This window comes from Sus scrofa, chromosome 1 (genome assembly GCF_054392235.1).
Source record: "Sus scrofa isolate SSC_HxYL_T2T_F1_AM1 chromosome 1, Sscrofa_HxYL_maternal_Yorkshire_Landrace_v2.0, whole genome shotgun sequence".
NCBI lineage: Eukaryota > Metazoa > Chordata > Mammalia > Artiodactyla > Suidae > Sus > Sus scrofa.
Genome location: NC_139383.1, coordinates 46,023,463 through 46,044,585, shown reverse-complemented (window position 1 = coordinate 46,044,585; position 21,123 = coordinate 46,023,463). Strand labels below are relative to the sequence as shown.

Genomic DNA, 21,123 nt, shown 5'->3' with positions numbered 1-21,123 from the left:
ATAGAAAATACTGAATTTTTGTTGTAAAGATTTTTGTCGGATCACCATTTTGAATGGTCATGGTTGTTAACATTTTATCAGAATGACAGGTGTGCTTATGATTAGCTTATTGTATTTGTACTATCTACGCATTAGCTCACTTTATCTTTACCAAATTATGATTAAGCTAGACCAGGAAGTCACAAGAGTGGGATGTAAATACAGAGCCATCAGATGAAGAAATCTATAGTTATAAACAATGCAATCTTGTCTTTCTTTTATTGTGGTATATTTTTATATAAAACCTTGATAATTTGATGGAAGAGAATAAAGCAGAAATCAAGAAAGAAAGAAAGAAAGAAAGAGCCTGGACTCCAAGTCCACAACATCCTTCATTGCTATTTTAAGATGTATATTCTTGAGCTTATATTCATATGCCTGCCGTTTGTATTGTTCTTCCAGTGAGCTTCCCATGTTATTCTTCTGGCTGGTCTAGGAAGTAAAGTGACAAGAGACAGACCAACAGGAGATGATCAAACAAAATTTTAAAAACATGTATACGTAGGAGAGAGCCAGGAGAACTAAAGAGCTCACAAAAATGGACAAAGCCCTCACCTCCATCTGTATCCTCAGCTAAAGACAAAAAAAAAAAAAAAAAAAAAAAAAAAAAGGATGCGAGTGGGTTGATTTAATTTATGAGAGGTTACTGGGGAAAGCACAATAAACAGGGATAGGTTGTCATGTAGATTTAAGCCCTTGCTTTTTCCATTGAGTTTCTAGAGATTTGACCCTCTGTCTCCTCCTGGTACATAACAAAGAGACATCCTTACAAGTGGAGATTTCCCTTACAAATTCAATGTTTCTTATAAAAGGATAACTCCTTGTGGGTTTTCAGATGTTTTCCCCATAGCTGCTATTCCTTAGAAAATAATCATTGTTAAATAATTAATATGCCAAAGAGATGTATTTTGGGATGGCAAATTCTGTTCCCCTCAAACATTTATTATTATTTTTAACTTCCTAGAGGTCAGGTGGGCTGGTTTTTGGGGTTCATGATTTCTGTTTTCCAATTAGCATCCAAAAGACAACAACCACAAACAGTGCTTTGGAGATTGGTTTCTTTTAAATCTTTGGCATCTAAGGACATTCTTATTATCACACTTGATTGAATATTTCCAGTTTGAGAAATATTTCCCTCAAAATATTGATAGAATTGCCATGTTGGCAAGTCAAATGCTATTCTTGGTTTAAATTAAGACCCTTCATTTCTTTCTAAAAATGTTTAGAATTTTCCCCTGTGCACGGATTTTGAAAATTTTATAATGGCATATTTAAGTAAAGATCTTTTTATTTAATTTATTATACTTGAAGATCTGTGGACCATTTTAGTCTGTAATAATAAAATAAAAAGAGGATTAATATTTGAAAACTCTCTCTCTCTTTTTTTTTTTGATTATTTGACAGACATTATTTTTTATCCCAGTTTTATTGAGATATTATTGACATTAAGGTCAGCATAATGATTTGAACTATGTACATCATGAAATGATTACCACAATAATTTAGTGACTATTACCTCATATATATACAAAATAAAAGAAAAAGAAATTCTTTTCCTTGTGATGAGAAGTCAATATTTACTCACCTAACAACTTTCATATTTAGCATAGAGCTATCTTAATTATATTAATTGTGTTATACATTACATCAATACTATTTCTTTATCTTACAACTGGAAGTTTGTAAGATTTGACTAACTTCATCATAAAAAGATATTATATTATTATTGATTGTATTCCTCATTTCACCCCTTGACTGACTTATTTTAGAACTGGATGTTTGTACTTCTTAGTCTCCCTCACATATTTTACTCTTTCCCCTACCCACCTCCCCTTGACAACAACCTATTTATTCTCTGCATCTATGACTCTGTTTTTTTATATTTGTTGATTTTTTTGTTTTTGTTAATTTTTAAAATTTTAGATTCCACATATAAATGAAATCATACATTATCTTTCTATATCTGACTTATTTCACTTAGCATATTACACTATATACATCCATGTTGTAGCAAATGGCAAGATTTCATTCTCTTTTAATGGCTGAGTAATATTCCATCATTTATCTTCTTTATCCATTCCTCTGTTGACTGACATTTAGATTTCTTTCATATATTAGCTATCATAAATAATGATGCAATGAACATAAAGTTGCATATATTTTTTCTAATTATTGTTTTTGTTTTCTTTGGAAAAAGTATACAGAAGTGAGTTGCTGAATCATATAATAGTTCTATTTTAAATTTTTTGAGGAACCTCCATACCTTTATACATAGTAGTTGTACCAATTTACATTGCCTCCAGCAGTGCACCAGGATTCCTTTTTCTCCTAATACTTACCAGCATGTGTTGTATTTTAGCTTCTTGAAAATAATCATCCTAAAGGGATATGTGTGGGATGGTGTAGGTAGGACAAATAGTTTGGTCTTGGGTTCATTTGAAGGTGTCTGTAGATCATCATATGGATATATTTAAGTGGTAACTCAATATTAGGTCTAATGCAATGAAAACAATTTGGAGTCATTGTCATGTTGACATTTATCTGGTGGTGGTACTACGTAGCAAGAACTTATGGGGAAAAAAAAAGACAACCGACCTTAGAGACCAATTAAAGAATATTTAGGTAGTGGGTGGTTGTACTTGAAACAATGAAAGAAAAAAACAAGTAATAAAAGATTAGCATAGAATATCATGAAAGCTAGGGGAGAATTCAGTTTCAAAGGGGGAATGATTTGTTGCATCGCATCTCAAAAAGAAATCAGGTTTTAAAAGACAGTCTTGACTTTTTGTAATAATTAGATTTGCTGGATTCTTCAGAGAAATTTACAATAAACATTACAGGTACAAATAAATGGTTTTCTTGGTTTGAGGAGTAACTGAGAAATTACGAATGAAACCAGTAAGGAAGATTACTTTATGGTGAAGAGTAATAGGTAGGAGGTCAGGGTACTCTGCTTAGAATGAAAGACCTGGATATATGCTGTGTTAATAAATCTGAAATTACCAGTAGCCTAACTTTAGAAAAAAGTAAAAGTATGTCTACATGTGAATAGCAAGGACTGAGATCAGGATGGGCAAAAAGAAAAGGGCTCTTGGTAGTCAAAAAGATTGATGACAATTGGGTAACTTTAAGCATGACAACATTAAATGTAATTCTTATGTCAGTGAGAGAATGATTTCCAAATTTCGTTTTTAATTCATACACAAAATTAGTTAACAATCCATTCATTTCAGACATCGAAATGTAGTATAAATGTACTTTCAGAATAATGATAATTTTGAAACATCCAGAAAACTGAGAATGATGATACTGCTAGTGACTAGGGCTATTTCTTTGAATTTGAATTTTATACAAAATCTGGGACCTAAAATTATAGTCTAAAGGAAAGAAAAAGAAAACATATCTTCTTTGAGCCAAGTAAAGCTAAATTTGATTTAGACTATAATAGCTTGAAATCCAATTATGGATAAATCCCTTTCACAAAGCACTTACTATAATTTAATTATGTTTTGCTTTTACCATCTCTCCCTCTTTCATTTTTTTTCCTCAGTTTATTTCTATTTCACTCACAAAAGTCTATTTTTCTATATTATTAAAAGCATATTTACAAGTTTACTATTTGAAACCCCAAATGCAGTGATTTATAAGTGCCATAACATTATTAAAATAAAGTTTCAAGTAGAAATTGGCACAATGCTGTTAATCAACTATACTTTAATTTTATTTATGTATGTATGTATGTATGTATGTATGTATTTTGCTTTCTAGGGCTGCAGGTGCAGCATATGGAAGTTCCCAGGCTAGGGGCTGAATCTCTATGCTCAGGGTCTATTTCTAGAGAATCCCAACTGAGAATCCCAAGTCTAGAAAATATTCTCAAGGCCTAGGATCTCTTCCATCAACCTGTCAAGCCTGTAGGGGCAGTTGACTAGGTTCCCTGATGTGCCTGAGCCAAGCCTATTGTTCCAGAATGGTCCCCCTACTCACTCTCAAAGGAATTGTACAGCAAAGCCTCTCTCCATGCCCCATCACTCACATACTAAGTCTTACCTTCCATTAGACACCATCATCCATCATGGCAGCAGTTATTTTTTTGTGTGAGTCTAGTGTATCTCTTCCTATTTGATGTTAATATCTGCAAGGATCATGTCTATTTTCCTCATCATTGTGTAGAACCTAGTACAGTACCTCATACATAATAAATAATCAACAAATATTTCTCAAATACTGTTCAGTAAATAAAGGAGAGGAAATGGAAACAAACATAAAAGTGGTGCATTCAACTTGTCAGAGAGCTAAAGACAAGCATAGACTTCTTACCACATATATTTCCTGACAACATAAAAGTGAAAATACTATGAATGTATATTTTTTAAACTATCAACCTTCATAGAACAATTCAGAAACAATGTTGTGCCCAATTTTATACTCCACCAGCTACTTTCATTTCCATGTATAAATTTATTATACTACTTATAACTGTAGTAGTATTATACTACTTATAAAAAATATCAATATATATTTTTAAGTAAAATAGTAGCCAATTGATGTCTAAGAAACCAATTAAGTTGACTATCAGCCTTTTTTTTTTTGCTTTGCTTTGCTTTTTTTCTTTTTATAAAAGGTATTGACAAACAACAGATAGTCACAGGGCACTATGGAATGAGAAACTAATTTCCTAGAACCTATATGCAGAGGATGTTTTGACTTCAGTTACACATTCTAGGTATTTTCAAGGTGCCAAAGTTCCTGATTATTCTTCTCTACTGCATCTTTAAGTTTAATGGGGAGACTGCAGTCACTTATGTGTTGCCTTCTTCATGTAAAATGAAATTACACAAGAAGCAGGTAAAAGTTTCTATCTAAATGTGTCTTTATCCTGATAATTTGGAAATAGGAGATCAAGGTAATTGTTTCTAAAAATTATCCATCTGTAGCTCCCTGCCCTATATACATATAGTAAAATTATAAAAAGACATGAGGTACGCATGTTTTCTCACAAGTTATGCAGTTTATGCTTGACAGAATTTTGTTGGTGACTACTTTCTGTATTGATGTCTGTTTTGCGATTTTTTCTATTATATTATTTTAAAAATTGTATTTTCTTGGAGCTCCCACTGTGTCATAGCAGGTTAAGGATACAGTATTGTCTCTGTGCAGCTTGGGTGGCTGCTAAAGTGTGGGTTTAACTCCCAGCCCAGCACAGGGGGTTAAGGATCTAGCATTGCCACAGCTTTGATGTAGGCTGCAGCTGTAGTTTGGATTCGATTCCTGACCCTGGAACTTCCATATACCATGGGGTGTAGCCAAAAATATATATATATATATATTTTTTTTTCTTTATACTGCTGTTATGACTGGTCCACAGTAAAAAACTAAGATGATAAATTTTATTATATCTTAATACAATTTAAATTCATAATATCATGTATTAGATATTGTCAGTGAAATATTGTTAATAAATTTAGACATTTTGAGGGCATCATAGATTGATGTCCTGATAATATTATTAGACCCTGAGCAGAAAAAGATTCAAATGCATATTTTATAAGTCTGAAAGCTATTTATTTTATCAAAATAAAAAATGCCACAGTAAAATCAATCATCTGTCTTAATGCAGTTCAGTGAGGTCATTTCTCATAGGTATTAATGTAACAGAAAGGCAGTTTGTTCAAAACATTTCTGGCAGTTCTAAAGATGCTTGAATTTTATAGCTGCCCTTGCTCACTTATTTTGGGGGGTGGGGGAGGAGAAAGCTGGAGGTGAGCATTGATTAAATGAATGATAAGGTCTTTGATAGGTCGATTTTTTTCACCATTTTAATTTAGAAGGTAAAACTTTCTATCACAGTTTAAGCTGAAAATTATGGCTGAGATAATAGAGGTCTGATTCCAGTGCAAGTTAAAGAAGAAAAAGTTGCTGCTCAAATGTCAAGACATCTTGTGGTCCAAGATGATTAAAACCAAACTGTTTGCTATATGAATCCCAAGGTGCAGCTATATCTCAGCTTTGGTGACATTTAGCCAGTGACTTTTCATAGCTTGTTAATAATGTATAGCTGTCCCTATATAAATTTTCAGTGACAGAAGTGGCCGTTTGGAGTGGAGCAGTTAATGAGATTTATTCTTGACAGCAAATGCAGATTTGAAAAGTATTTCTACAAAATCAAGATTGATGTCAAAAGAAATCACGTATTTAACAGAAAATGACATCATAACCATTTTGGGGGTGTTTTAAACTGAGATTACAGAATTTTGTCCAATGAAATACACTCATTTTTAAAAAGCCTTCTATGCAGCCCAACACTCAGCCCTTTCTGCAGCCAGTTTCTACTTATCCAGCATAAATCAGAAGACCTCACCTTATAAATCACTTCCTCAGTGGAGATTTTCTCACCTTTGACTTGGTTAGTTCCGCCTAATTCATGTAAGTTTCCCATCAAAAGGCTGTATCATACATTTTTGTAATTGCTTCTTTTATGCCTGTCTTTCCCCCAGACACCAGTAACATGTTCTTAGCAAATTTTTAGCTTTCACTGAATCTTTAAATGATTTCTTATCCATTGAATCAACATTAATATGTGTTGCTATGAATACTCTTTGCCAAATGAAGAGCTATCTTTAATTTGTTAGACAATGAAGTTTTATGAGAACATTTCAGTGCATATTCTGACTATTCAATATTAACCTCCCATTATTTTGCTTCAGTAGAAACAGAAAACTGGGAGTTCCCATTGTGACTCAGTGGGTTAAGAACCCATCTAGTATCCAAGATGATGCAGGTTAGGTTGCTGGCCTTGCTCAGTGGGCTAAGGGCTAAGGATCTGGCATTACCTCAAACTGTGGCATAGGTCGCAGATGCGGCTCAGATCTGGCATTGCTGTAGCTGTGGTGTAGGCCAGCACCTGCAGCTCTAATTCAACCCTTAGCCTGGGACCTTCCTCTATCACAGGCATGGCCCTCAAAAGAGAAAGAAAGAAATAGAACACTGTTGGTTTTAGCCATGTCTGTATCTACTATGACAACTTAAAACCTGGCATATATACAAATAATTCATAAAGTATGAAATGTCATCATCTCTTACTCACCTCTGTCATCTCCATGTCAAGAGTTCCAAAGCCTTAGCACTTACTACTGCACGTCCTTTACTGCACACTAGTACATTGTCTTTGCCTCTGTTTAATTAACAAATGGTCTTCTGGAAAACTCCCCCTGGAGTCAATTTCACATCTGTGATTGCATACAGGATTGATGTTCCCAGTAAGAATCCAGTATTATAATTTGTCTAAAATAATTCTACTTTAGGTTGTTTAAGCACATCATTGAAATCTTAACTCTTCTGTTTTATTTGTTGATTCAAACACATGACTGCTCCGGTGTCTGCTTTTCAATGTTATATTGCTCAGAAATGATGTGTTCATTAAAATCTTTTAATCATCTTAGCATTTAGCCTGGACTTTAGCACTGAAATAGAACTTAAACTTCCTATTAGTCGGATAGCAATGAAAAATGGTAAACAGTACTTATTCCCCACAGAAATTTAGCTATCTCATCTAGGCTTATTTGATGTAAAATAATAGTGTTCTGATGAATGGAAGCCTAAATGATTATTTCTAGTTATTTGCTCACTCAAATGAAATTAGGAACTTAAAGAAAAAGAAAAAAAAAGGTTTACATGGTAAAGAATTACCAATGAAGTTGTTCAGGCAGCTGACATGCTAATGCTGTATCCTGCAGCCTCATACAGAGATTTCCCGGATCCAGCAATATGCATTATTATGATTCAGAGCTATTTAGCACAGGTAAGAGATTGTGACATGAGCTATTAGCAATTGCAAGGAGGGAGAGCCCAGACCACCATACTAAACACATTAAAATATAGATTTAGATAAGCTTGGGTAGCTAGAAATTAGGCATTGGCTTGCAAAACATTATTTTCATAATATATAGTTTCTTTGCTCTTATACTTTCATAATGTCATATTAGAATGTTCTACTATTTCTGTGGGTATTAGTGTACTTAAAATGGGTAATGTTAAGTATAAATCTCAAGAATGCATTAGCTTTGCAATAATTCTTAGGTATATGTTTTCTGTCATCAGAAAGTATGCAGTTCTAAAAGGCATTTAAATATTGAAAAATAAAAATTTTATACATCCTTATATAATTCTGGCTCACTGTAGAAATATAGATTTTCTGTGTTAATTTTTCTTGTCTTTGTTCTCACTCACTCCTCTCCATCCCAATTCTTTTAATTCATAAGTCAAAAATACTGTATTAAAACTTAGTCAACAACAGTGAAAAATTACAAATATAAATTTTTTGTCTTCCCCACATTCCTATGCTGAAAAGTCCTAAACCCTGGAATGTGATTCTATGTAGAGATAGGGTATTTAAAAAGAAATTAAGGTAAACTGAGGTCATAAGAGTGGGACCTAATCCAATATGACTGTTGTCCTTGTAAGAGGAGGAGATGAGGACAAAGACAGAGGGAATATTATGTGAAACACTGGAAGAAGACAGTCATGTAAAGCCAATGAGAGATTTTTCAGAAGAAATCAACCCTGCTGATGCCTTGACCTTGATCATCGAGCTTCCAGGATTATGAGAAAATGGATTTCTGATTTTTAAGCCACTCCATGTGTATTACTTTTGTCAACCCTAGCAAAACAATGCAGGGGCCAAGAAAGTGAACAAGAAAGAAAATTCCTAATGCAACCAACATATTTATGTTAAAAATATAAAATTGTTAAAGGCAAGATTAGTAAATTGAATACAATGGTAATAAAGTGGCATTAAAATGGCATTTAGGGAGTTACCGTCATGGCTTAGTGGAAATAAATCTGAGTGGTATCCATGAGGACGCAGGTTCGATCCCTGGTCTTGCTCAGTAAGTGCTCAGTGGATTAAGGATCTGGCATTACCATGAGCTATGGTGTAGGTCGCAGATGTAGCTCGGATTTGGCATTGCTGTGGCTGTGGTGTAGGCCCAGTGGCTACAGCTCCTACTCGACCTCTATCCTGGGGACTTCCATATGCTGCAGGTGTGACTCTAAAAAGACAGATAGATAAATAAATAAATAAATAAATAAAATGGCATTTAGTAGGGAACTAGAAACATATGCATCATGTTCTTAACATCCCCAAAAATTCCAGAGGGAACGATATCTTCCAGGAAAAACTCCTGGAAAATGAGCTCACCTTGTTACTGTAAGACCATGGCTTTAACCTGCTCTCTTCCGAGGCCAAACAAAATATTTGATGCTAGTTTAGTTCATCTTGGGCCCGAGATGAAGACAGTCTAAAAAATATACAGGCTGGATGGCATGCCTCTTCTAAGAATCTCCTGAAACGTTAACATTAAAAATTAAGAGACCATCCGATTTCCCTGGTAGCCTACCAGGTTAAGGATCCAGCAAGCATTCTCACTGCTGTGGCTGTGGTTACTGCTGTGGTGCAGGTTCTATCCCTGGCCTGAGAACTTCCACATGCCTCTGGCATAGCCAAAGAAAAAATGAAGAGACCATGAAAAATAGAATTTGCCTAAGCCCAGTGAAGCTTCTTGTGGAGGGAGAGTAGCAAGTTGCATGACCTTTAACAGATTATAATAGTTGTAATTAAAACAGGATATATTTATTGACTTTAATAAATGGTTAATTTATTAATTTCTCTGTTTCATTGTAAACATGCAACTGACATTCTCCCTATTTCAGATATAATCAAGAATCCGGTTAGAGCTTCTGTAGGGGAGCAACAGAGAGCTATCTGTAACTAAATTCCATTTCAAAAAGAAGCAGAGTCTGTTAAAAGTTTATTCCTATATGTATATTTCCATTAAAGTTTGAAAACACACAGATCCTATTCTCTGACCATAATGTACTTACTTTAGAAATAAAAAAATGTATAATAACATAGTTATTTCACAGCTAGGAGTTTCATAGAATCCATGACACCCTTTTTACTACCCATCTTCTGGATAAATGTGACTCTTCTATGCAAATCAGTTTTTATAATTGGAATTCGGATTTGTTTTTCCTTCATTCTGTTTTCTAATAACACAATTGCAAATTAGAAAGAATGATCCTAAGGAAATGTACGGTTTGGTAAATAGGAAGAGGTCAGAATAGCTAATCAGCATTTTAATAAGCCTAATAGAAGCTACAGATGCTCTTGAGAGAAATAAATTATCTGGATATAAACAATCCCAAAGACATTTCTTAAAGTTCAATTTATGAAGAGATTTATTAATTATGAGCTATTTAGGCCGACGAGTGGCCAGTTAGTTTTTTAATTCACTTATATTTCTCATGGAGAATTATAGAGGCATTCATGTTTTATGTTGGAGAATTCCTCACCATATTAGCTATATTAGTAACTTTGTTACTCATAATTTTAAAAAAATTCAGAAATTTCTAATTCCATGCCAAAGTAGAATATACATTCAAACATTATATTCAAATTAAATTCCAGAAATAGCAATTATCTAGAAAGAAGCATACTTTGTACATTTTCATTTTTCAGCTATGCTTTGTGGCAAGATGTAAAAAAATGCCATAATTCAGACTTTTCATTTTGGTATAATCTTATGTTTAAAAAAAGAAGGAAATTAGAGAAGTAGAAATTTTTTCAAAATATATCTTATATTTTTAATTAAGTACAATGGATCCTTTCTTCCCTGGAGTATTTATTTAGTGCTAATTTTCCAAATTTTGCTGCTATAGGATTGTTGAAATTTTTAAAAATCACTTTTAATATTAATCCCAAATCAAACATGCCTTCTAAGTAAATACTACTTTGAAGAATCAAGAACCTATCCCTTGATAACTTTCAGTGAACACAATGTAAATACAAGAGAAATCAACTTCAGAGTAGAATTTAAATACTTGCCAAATTTACAGGAACCTTTAGAGTTGACAAAAGTTTACTTGGGGAGTTGCTTCAATCACAGTTTATGTCCACAGAGATTGGACAGAGTTAGACTGGTTAAAATTGAAGAGAAAATCAATAAGAAAATCAATAAAGAGGCCACTTAAAACATAATAATTTATATATTAAAAATTAAAGGAGACATCTTGGAAATCTGAGGAAGTCTGAAAATATCATTAAAATATCATTAGTCAAAGTAGAAGTAAATGATGCAATAAGATAATATGGTGTGTGTTGAGGTTGGGATCATGTCAGAAACCACAAAATTCATAGTTTTAAAATGTGCTTTTATGAAACCTCAGCTAAACTTTAGAAATGTATATATTTTAATGTTTTTAAGATTTAAAAACCAATTTTTCAACCATTTAACCTGAAATTCTGGTCTCCTTTAAAGTTGGTTTCTGTTTTATACTATATAATTTCCTGAGAGCCCCTATCCCATGTATACATACATATATATATATGCAAATACACATACATATATACATATAAACCTATGTATATATACCATATGGCTTATGTGTAGTTATTGAAATAAAATACATTTGAAATGTAAAAATGCAGAATGTTAAATAGCTCTACCACGTTGCCTCCTCTAACATGATTACTGTTTGTTCCCCCCCAAAATAGTATAAAACTTCTTTCTCTATGAAGAGGACCTTATATTCTCTAGCAGCATGCATATTATGTGCCTACCTACACATATGCATACACATACATAGACAAATGTCCACAAAAAAATAAAACATCTGTTAAATATAACCTTGTGATAGAGTAGGAAGGGAAGGGAGAGTAGGAAGGGAAATCTGGTTATTGGAAGAAGCTCTTCTCCCAGAGGTGTGTAGTCATGGCAGTCAGAGTTCTGAAAAGTATACATTATAAGGAATGCATTAAGAAATTTCCCATAGAAGAGGGAAAATGTTGCAACAAAATGAAAGGTATGATCAAGTGCCTAGGAGATGGCTTAGATTCATTCAGTTAATAGGATGTCATCCAGTGAGTGGAAGAATCTGAAAAGAATATTTGATATTATTAAAATAACACTATGATGAAATGCTTGACAATTTGCATGTGTTCACAAAAATAATGGTGGTTCAACTTAGTATACTTTTTGTCTATAGTCCTACTGAAAAACCAGATGAGTTGCCTTGTGAAGCCATGTATTCTTTCACATTGGATGGGGTCTGAAGAATCCAGCTATCTACATACTAAATATGTTCTTTAGGCAATTCTTGCACTAGAAATTTTGTACCTTTAGGTGAAAAAAAAATCTTAAAGACATGCAGTCAGAAATTTCTTTCATAACTAGGTTCATGATGGGTCAGGATTTGGACTGACTCTTGCCATGGGAAAACTACATTTCCAGTGAAATCTCTTGAAATTGTGCCTGCTGAATGGATTCTTTTAAATTTAAATTCAGGTCCGACAGAAGATTCCAATTACTGGTAGTTTAAAAAAATTATCTATCTTGGATAATTGAGGGTTGACAAAAGCGTGGAAATGACATTGCAGGATGCCTAGTACATAGGTAGAAAATTTGGCTAGCATTAATTATATAATGTTTGTTAACTGGAATATCACAATATACTGTAACATAGTATATTGTTCAGCATTATTAATAATTATTCTAATCACAATAGAGTAATATAAACATAGTTATAAAAGTTAAAATAGATTGAGATAATTTTCTTAGCCCAGGTTGCCTCTGGTTTTTTTCCTTGTTATCTCTTAAACATAACCCCCCAAATAATAGTCTACTTTCTTTTACATTAAATGAATTATCCTTAAGAGCAGAATATAAAAGAAAAATATCCCCCTTAACATAAGACCTCAGTGTAATTTAAATGTATTAAGTCCTTTTCTGCATTTATTTTGAAAAGTTATTTAACATTTAAAGTAGTTTGGGCAAACTACTACATGTGGCAAATACAGCAGACACTTTTGTTTCTTCTTATCCACTCGCAGCTGTGCTGGACAGTCCCTAGCCACACTGTCTAGATCACACCCAGATGTCTCTACTTTGATGCCTTGGACTTTTTTGGAAGTTGAAGGATCTTACTGGGTCCACGCACAGGGTAGCCACTTCACAAATTAGCCCAGAGGTGTGGATATGCTAATGTACTGGGGGCAGCCTTGACTAACGCAGACAGAGCTGGCACACAATTGCTGCATCTCTCAATCATTCCCAGGAAAAATGTCTGATGTGCCTTCTTCACAGATCTTCAGAAGATCCTCACTGAATGCATAGTTATCTACTGCTGTGTAACAAACTACTCCCAAATCCAGTGGCTTCATAGAACAACATTTATTTATGCATTACTAATGCTTCTGTAGTTCAGGAGTTTAGGAGTGGCTCATCTGAGTGGTTTTGGCTCAAGATTTCTCATTAGGTTTCAATCAAGATGTCAGCTGGGTTACAGTCTTAAGAAGACTTGCTGGAGTCCCATGGTGGCCTAACAGCTGCTGTAGTATGGCTTCAATCCCTGGCTGGAGGAACCTCTGCATGCCAGGCATGTGCCCCCCTCCCAAAAAAAAGTATGTATGTATAAAGACTTGCTTGAGGCTAAAAGATCCTCTTCCAGGTTCCCTCATACAGCTCCTGGCCAGGGGCTACCATTCTTCACCTTATCTTCTCCATAGTGTTGACTTGCCCAAGAAAATTAAAGGAGAAGAAAGAGGAAGGCAAGCTTTCACTGTAGTCTACATATTAGCAATGAATTACTAAGTACAACCTACACTCAATAAGAGAAGAATTAGACTCCATTTTTTGACGAGAGAAGTATGAAAGAATTTTAAAACCGCTGTAGTGGGACTGAACCCCAGTATTCACAGAGGTACACAGCTAAATAGTGTATTCCTAATAACTTCTTTCTTCTCCTTCTTATTCTCCTCACTTCATCATTTTTGGATATTTGTCATCACCTTCTAACTAAACAACCTGAGTTCAAGTCCTTGGCTCAGTTACTGTATATGGGGCATTCCAAATCAAAACAATATGGTGCTCTGAGATGTAGGTACTCTCAAGATCAAAGTTTAAAGCAAAATGTTTTATTAAAGACTGATGTGAAATAATATCATCTATAAAAAGAAATTCATAGAGTTTTGTGCATTTACAACAGCTAAGGCAGTTGTAGTTATCATCCCTTCCTTTTTATCTAAATTATTTTGCTTGTTCATATGTTGTTTCAACAGCTATTTAGACAATATTATGATTTGTAAAGTCTCTCTTGAGAGTTTCTTAACTTAGATTTATATTACAAATAATTGCTTTCTGAGAATATTATACTCAATTCATATACATAATTAGTAGTAATGATATTAGAATTACTCAGGATAAAAGTAAAAATGTTAAATTAAGAATGGCCTTTAAAGATTCATAATTTAAGCAATACTAATAAAAATACCTATTTCTCATATTAACTAGGATTATACTTTTTGCAATTTACTTAAGGCTACAATAAAATGAAACTGTATGTTTGAAAATACATGTAGTAATTTAGATTCCAATCTATCATCATTTCTGCAGCAATTTAATCAACTGTGTTTAAAATACCTGTGTTTTTAAATATTTAGAAGATAAAATGTGCTCAGTTGAATAGAACAGAAAATAGTGAGGCGTAACATAATGTCATAGCTTTTGAGCAAATAATTAATGCTGACGTGGTCAGGTTCTGCTACTTACTAGGAAATCCCTGATGAATCAACCTGTCTTCCCCTGCTGTGTTTCCCAGGGATCTGGTAGTTTATAATATAAAAGTATCTATAGGAATAAAATAAGAAAATCTAAAAAGTCAGTGTTGTGAATCCATGATCATTCATGTGAATATAGTAAAAATATTTGAATTTCATGATTTAGATCAGTTTTACAACCATTTCAGTTCCAGTTTGATTATCTGGTGTATCATCTAGGACAAAGAAGAGATCAGAGTACAGTGATGAGATGTAAAATCATTTTGCTTTGTTTTGCCTATGGCTACTCCCCAGAACTATGCTACTTACATAAAAAAACAGCCAAAAACTCCAGAAGGTATCTATTTTTGACTAAGATATAAGCACATAAACATACTTAAGTGGAAGATATCTTTAAGCTATGTGGATTCTTAATTGGAGGCTCCCTGTTGATGACTGTTATCAGTTACCTATCAAGGGGTGTCTGATGTTCAGAGGGATGAGCACTTCATATTGTGGTACATCCTAAAGCAATAGTTACATGTACAGTTGCAGTCATTAATTATTAAAAAGAAAGAAAATAGCTCACAGAAAAGGACTGTGAGGATTTTGAAACTGTATGAAGTGACTTCTCCACATATTTGATGTTTCAGTTATTCTAACTCTAGAATCATTTTCTTCAGCAAAGTTTCCAATAATGAATAAGTACTTCAGATTCTGAGCATTTAAGATAGATGTTTTTAATGTTGATGCTTTGAAGTTGAAAAAATATGTTATAATATAATCCCTTTAAAAAAATTAATCTACACCCTACTAAATTGTGCCACAAAGGTAGGGCAAATGCAATATTAGAGATTGTAACTGTATTTCATTTTAAACTGGAAAGTAAATATTTCAAAGTCAGAAATGAGTTTAGTGAATGTATGTAAGTTGAATTGTCTCATTACAATTCAATTTTAGCATTTGTCAGCTAAAAAGAAAAAGATTTCTGAACAAAATTGATTGTGTGGGATGGAATTTCAGTGTATGAATACTGTTCGTTTTTTTCCTCACCTCAATTGAATGATTTTATGCATTATCTGATTTGTTTAATAAACTATCTCCAGATTTCTTTGTTATGTGCTTCATAATTTAACTTGGTAAGTGTCTCAAGTGGTGGTTTGGGTGTGGTGCAACCTGTAGAGCCTTCAATGGACAAGACCAATCAGAGATGTGGATTACGCTTTAATGTCTTCAAGAAAAAGGTACTAATGAAGAAGATGATGACAAGAAGTACTGTATTGTTAATCTTAGTAAATGTGAAATAAAGGTAGGCATGTCAAGGTGTATCAGCAACAACAATGGGGAACCTAGAGGAGGATTTTGGAAAGGAATTGGTTAAAGCGGTGATTACTAGCAGAGTGTTTACTAGTGGTGATTACTAGCAGTGAGGTTGTTATTAGAGTAGCAACAAAGCATTCAAAGCGATTCCATTTACACTTATCTCCAACAGATGATGAAGCAATATTTTCCGATTTGAATAATCACTAATGGTGACTACTTCCTGCTAATATCCATCCAAACAAACGTATTTTAATATCAAATACTCAAATGGAAGTATAAGATTGGGTCACTCTGAAGTTTTATTTGAAGTTATCATTAAAAGAAATGTTCTTGCAGTGTCTTATTTTTGAATTGCTATGTTGAAGAATTAATTTGTGTTTTAATATAAGACACATATATTAAAAGCTCTGTGACATTTTCATGATTTACTAGTGTCTTACCTTTTTTTTTTTTTACAGTTTACTTTTTTAGGAGTTTCAGATTTACAACAAAGTTGAAAGGAAGTTATAAATACTTTCCATATATCTCCTACCCCGACACATGTGCCTCCCCAGTTATCAAGATCATTCACCATACCAGTACATTTGCTTACAAGGATGAGCCTACATCGACACATTGTAATCATTCCAAAGATCATAGTTTACCTTAGTGTTTACTCTTGGTCTTGTACATCCTATGAATTTGGACAAATGTATGCGTACATATTCATCATTATGATATCATACACAACATTTTCACTGCCCTAAGTGTCCTGTGTGCTCTGCTTACACCTCCCACACACACTCCCTTCTCTCCCCTAGCAACCACTGATCTTTTCTTTGGCTCTATAGTTTTGCCTTTTTCAGAGGGTCATGCAGTCAGAGTGACAAAGTATATAGCCATATCAGATTAGCATTTTTCACTTAGTAATTTGTATTTAAGATTCCTCCATGTCCTGTTTTAGCTTGATAGCTAATTTGTTTTTAGCACTGAATGGCATTCCATGGGTGTAACTAGGTGTTCAGGAATTTGGTATAAATTGTGAGTGGAGGAGAAGGTTCTAGGTTTATGATTAGGTCTCAGTCTTCAGTGAGCCTATGTCTCTGGACTCTAAACTTCACAAGTGTTTCTCAGATTTTCCACACAGGTGAGAGAGGATGGCCACAAAGGGCTGAAGTTGGTATTTCCATTCTCCCAGGTCATCAGGGCTCTGGTAAAACTCCAGCAGGTTGGGGTCCGGTTACATAGTTTCTCCTGAGAGGAGACCTAGTTGAAAAGAACAGAGGTCTCTGGTGTATTTCAAATGCCTCCTTTTCCCCTCCCCCTGTCAGAAGCAAAAGGGTTTTTTTTTTTTTTTTTTTCCCTCTGGTATTTACTGTGGGAACCTGGTCAACTTCTGGAGATAAATCTCAAGTCTCAAATATTGTGAAGGCCCCTCCTTGACTGGGTCACCATGGAGTTTTGAACTCTCAGACTCATTCACAGTGAGCCCCCCCGCAGTTCATCACTTACAGGGAAAGTTGCCTTACCTTGGCTCTGGTTCCTATTCACTTTCCTTGCTTGAGTCTCTACTGCTGTAAAACAAGACTCCTTGTATTCTGTCTCTCTCATCTCATGGTCAATAGTTAGCTGGGGCCCAAGAAGAGTTGACTTCTCACTTGTTAGGACAAAATTGTCTTACTAGATTTCAAATAAATCCTTTGTAAAAACAAATTATCTACATTATTTCAATCTGTCAGAAATTCTATTAAAGTGTTTGTAAAGTGAATAGATGTTTATGAGATTAAATTACTTTTATTATCAATATAAATACCCAGTTCCGTGTAAGTATTCATGGAGTACAAGGCGGTAAAACGTTATGCATTTCCATATTTTAAGAATGGACAGAATTCCTCGCCTAGATCTTCATAATTCAAGCGAGGAATGCAAAAATCACATAAACTTGCAAGAACAAAAGATAAAAGTTTAACATTAAACTTTTAAATTGAAATAAGCTCCTTGAGAATAACAAAAAGATGACTGTGTTCAAACCTGAATCAATAACTGGGGTCATTCCAGGAGAACAAGATTGGCTTAACATTCATAAATCAATCAGTACAATTCATCATATTAATAAATGATTAAGAAAATATAGTCATATCAATCATAGTATCATATTATCATTTCATGTATCATTTGACTGTTAGCATATGATCATGTTAACATGAATAAGAAAAGCTATATGAAGACATTAATAGATGCACAAAAGTCATTTTAAAAAAGTCAAAGCACATTCACAATAAAAACTGTCAAAAAACTAGGAATTAAAGGAAACTTCCTCAGCCTAATAAAATAAAGTAAAATATTTACTTCGGACAAGAAAGAGAAGTGTCTTTATCTACAGATATCTTTGTACAAACCCCCAAGGAATCTGCTAATATTTTAACCACTCCCAAAACTAATAATAAGCTAGTGTAGCAAGTTTGTAGGATATAAGGTCAGTTTATAAAAGTCAGTTGCTTTCTAGCAATGAACACTGGGATATTGAAAAGAAAGAAATAGAAAACAAATATCGATATCACTTAAAATAGCAACCACCCCAAGGTAAAACACATGTATGAATATAATAAAGTATGTGCAATTTCTGAATGTAGAAAAATATAAAACACTGATGAAAGAAATAAAAAATAATCTAGGTAAACTGAGAGATATTCTTTATTCAAAGACGATCTAACTAAACTGAGAGATATTCCTTATTCATTAATTGGAACACTCAATATTTTTAAGATGTTATTTCTCCCAACTTGATTTATCTTAATTTATAGAGTCAAAGCAATACCACTCAAAATTCCAGCAAAGTTTTTAACTTCAACAGTTTCAAATTGTTTTGTAGATATTCTCTTCTTGTGGAGATGCAGCATAACTCCCTACACCCCTTGAATGTGGCATGTGCATGGCAACTTCCTTCCAAAGGCTGTACTTGATATGATTTAATGAGAACGAATGTTTCCGGTCATATCTTTATTCCCCAAATTCATATCCCCTGAGTATATGTCAGAATAACATTAATTAAGCCGAAAGTGAAGGACAATGTACAAAACACTTAACCAGTGTTAAGTGTTTTCTCAAAATCATCAGAAAAAAAGGAAGTATGAGAAATGGTTACAGCCTCCTGTAGGAGGCAAAGGAGACATGGCAACTACATGTAATTGGTGTCCTGAACAAAGTCCTGGAACATTAAAAAATATATATAGGTAAAAACTAAAGAAGTCTCCATAATGCATAGACTTTGAGTAATAGTAATCTATCAATATTGTGTCATTAGTTTTGATGAATATACCGTATTCATATAAGATGCTAACAGTAGGACAAACTGACTATAGAGTATGTGGGAACAGCCTATATACTACCCTTGAAACATTTTTCTATAAATCTAAAATTATTCTAAGAAAAGACTGTTAAATTTTTAAAAGCTAACCCAATTCCAAAACCTAAAACTATAACATTCATGTTTTTTTTCCTTTGCAGAATAAATTAAAAGCAATATCCATATTGGTGATGGAGAAGAATGTGGATAGCTAGGCATTTCATATAGTGCTGGCAACTATCTAATTGACAGAGTATTTTTGAAGAGAAATTTATGATATTAATAGGAAAGACAATGAACACTTCCATGATGAACAAATGAACCCTAACTCTGTTTACTTTACTTGTAAGGGACCGACCACCACCAATGTAGAATTTCCTTTGAGAGGAAATTATCCTAGATTTCTCTGTGTTACAAAAAGAAGGAGGTTCTTGGTTTTAGTGATAATCCAGTATTGAAGATTTCACCTTGATAGTGCAAAACAAATTCATAAATCCATACATGGCTAAAACAGGTCTTATTGTTTGTTGGTCAGGAGAAAGAGAGTATTCAATTAGTTCCAGTGAGGGTCTAGAATATTGGAGTCACTCTAGTACGCAGGATTGGTTAATACAGTTGTCTACTATCTTTGGCTGGTTAGAGCTAGTTACTCAAAACAAAGTGACCAACTTTGGCTAGGTGATAGGTGTGGGCTGGTAAAAAGGAGTCATACTTTCTGGTTTTAAATTCCACCTATGAAATTTGCTAGTGCTATGATTTTAGAAAGGTTAATTGTTTATAAGTCTTCAGTAAATATTAGCTATTGTGAAAATTATGATCCAAAAGTATATAATGTTCTTAACCTTACGTTTATTAATTTATCCTTTTCTACCAACATCACCCCACACTGTGCTCTCACACATTATATGTCAGCCGTTTAAAACTATTTGCAATTTCTGAATTAATACTCACTCTTTTCTTAAGCTCACTTTTGCAAAAACTCTTTTCCATGCTAGAAATGCATGTCTCCATTTATTATGTTATGTTATATTTTGAGAGCTGCTGTCATATTATTATTTTTGCTATTTGTCTATTAGCCCAAGTAGGCAAGTTGTTTCTTGAAGGCAGACGCAAAGTTTTACTTTTTTTAGCTTTCTTAGAAGATCTTTGATATTGTAGGCACTCAGTAAATGTGTAATTCTCATGAACTTGTACTTCTTTTTTTTCTTTTTACGGGCACACCTGAAGCACATGGAAGTTCCCCAGCCAGGAGTCAGAGTGAAACTGTAGCTGAGGCCAATGCAACAGCCACAGCAACAAGGGATCTGGGCTGCATCTGTGACTTACACAGCAGCTTTCAGCAATGCCAATGCTGGATCCTTAACCTACAGAACTCGCATCCTCATGGAGACATTATTGGGCCCTTAACCCACCGAACCACAATGAGATCTAACGTACACTGCACTTTAATCCATGTTTGTATATCCTCCATTAGTTTTTACACCATAGTTTGATAACTGACATCAAAGGGATTTGTATAAAATTATTCCTCAATATGAAAATATGGAGAGGAATGACATGAGCAGATACAGACTGTAATGTCAATTTCTGTATTAGTTTCCTAGCAGTGATGTAACAAATGATCACAAATTTGGTGGCTTAAAACAGCAGGAAATTATTTCATCACAGCTATGGAGACCAGAAATCCAAAATCAAGGTGTCAGCAAGGTTATACTCTTTGTGGAGGTGCCAGGGCACCAGCAAAAATCCTGCATACAAGTGTGTGTGTTTGTGTGTGTGTGTGTGTGTGTGTGTGTGTGTATTTATATACACACACAAAGTTATCTTTGATTCTTTTAAACTT

At 33.8% G+C, this 21,123-nt stretch overlaps 1 protein-coding gene across 1 annotated transcript in view; it reads left to right on the top strand.

The window, feature by feature from the left end:
• The window catches only part of EYS (EGF-like photoreceptor maintenance factor), a 1,392,725-nt gene that overhangs the window by 656,511 nt on the left and 715,091 nt on the right, over window positions 1-21,123 (top strand). The window lies entirely within an intron of this gene.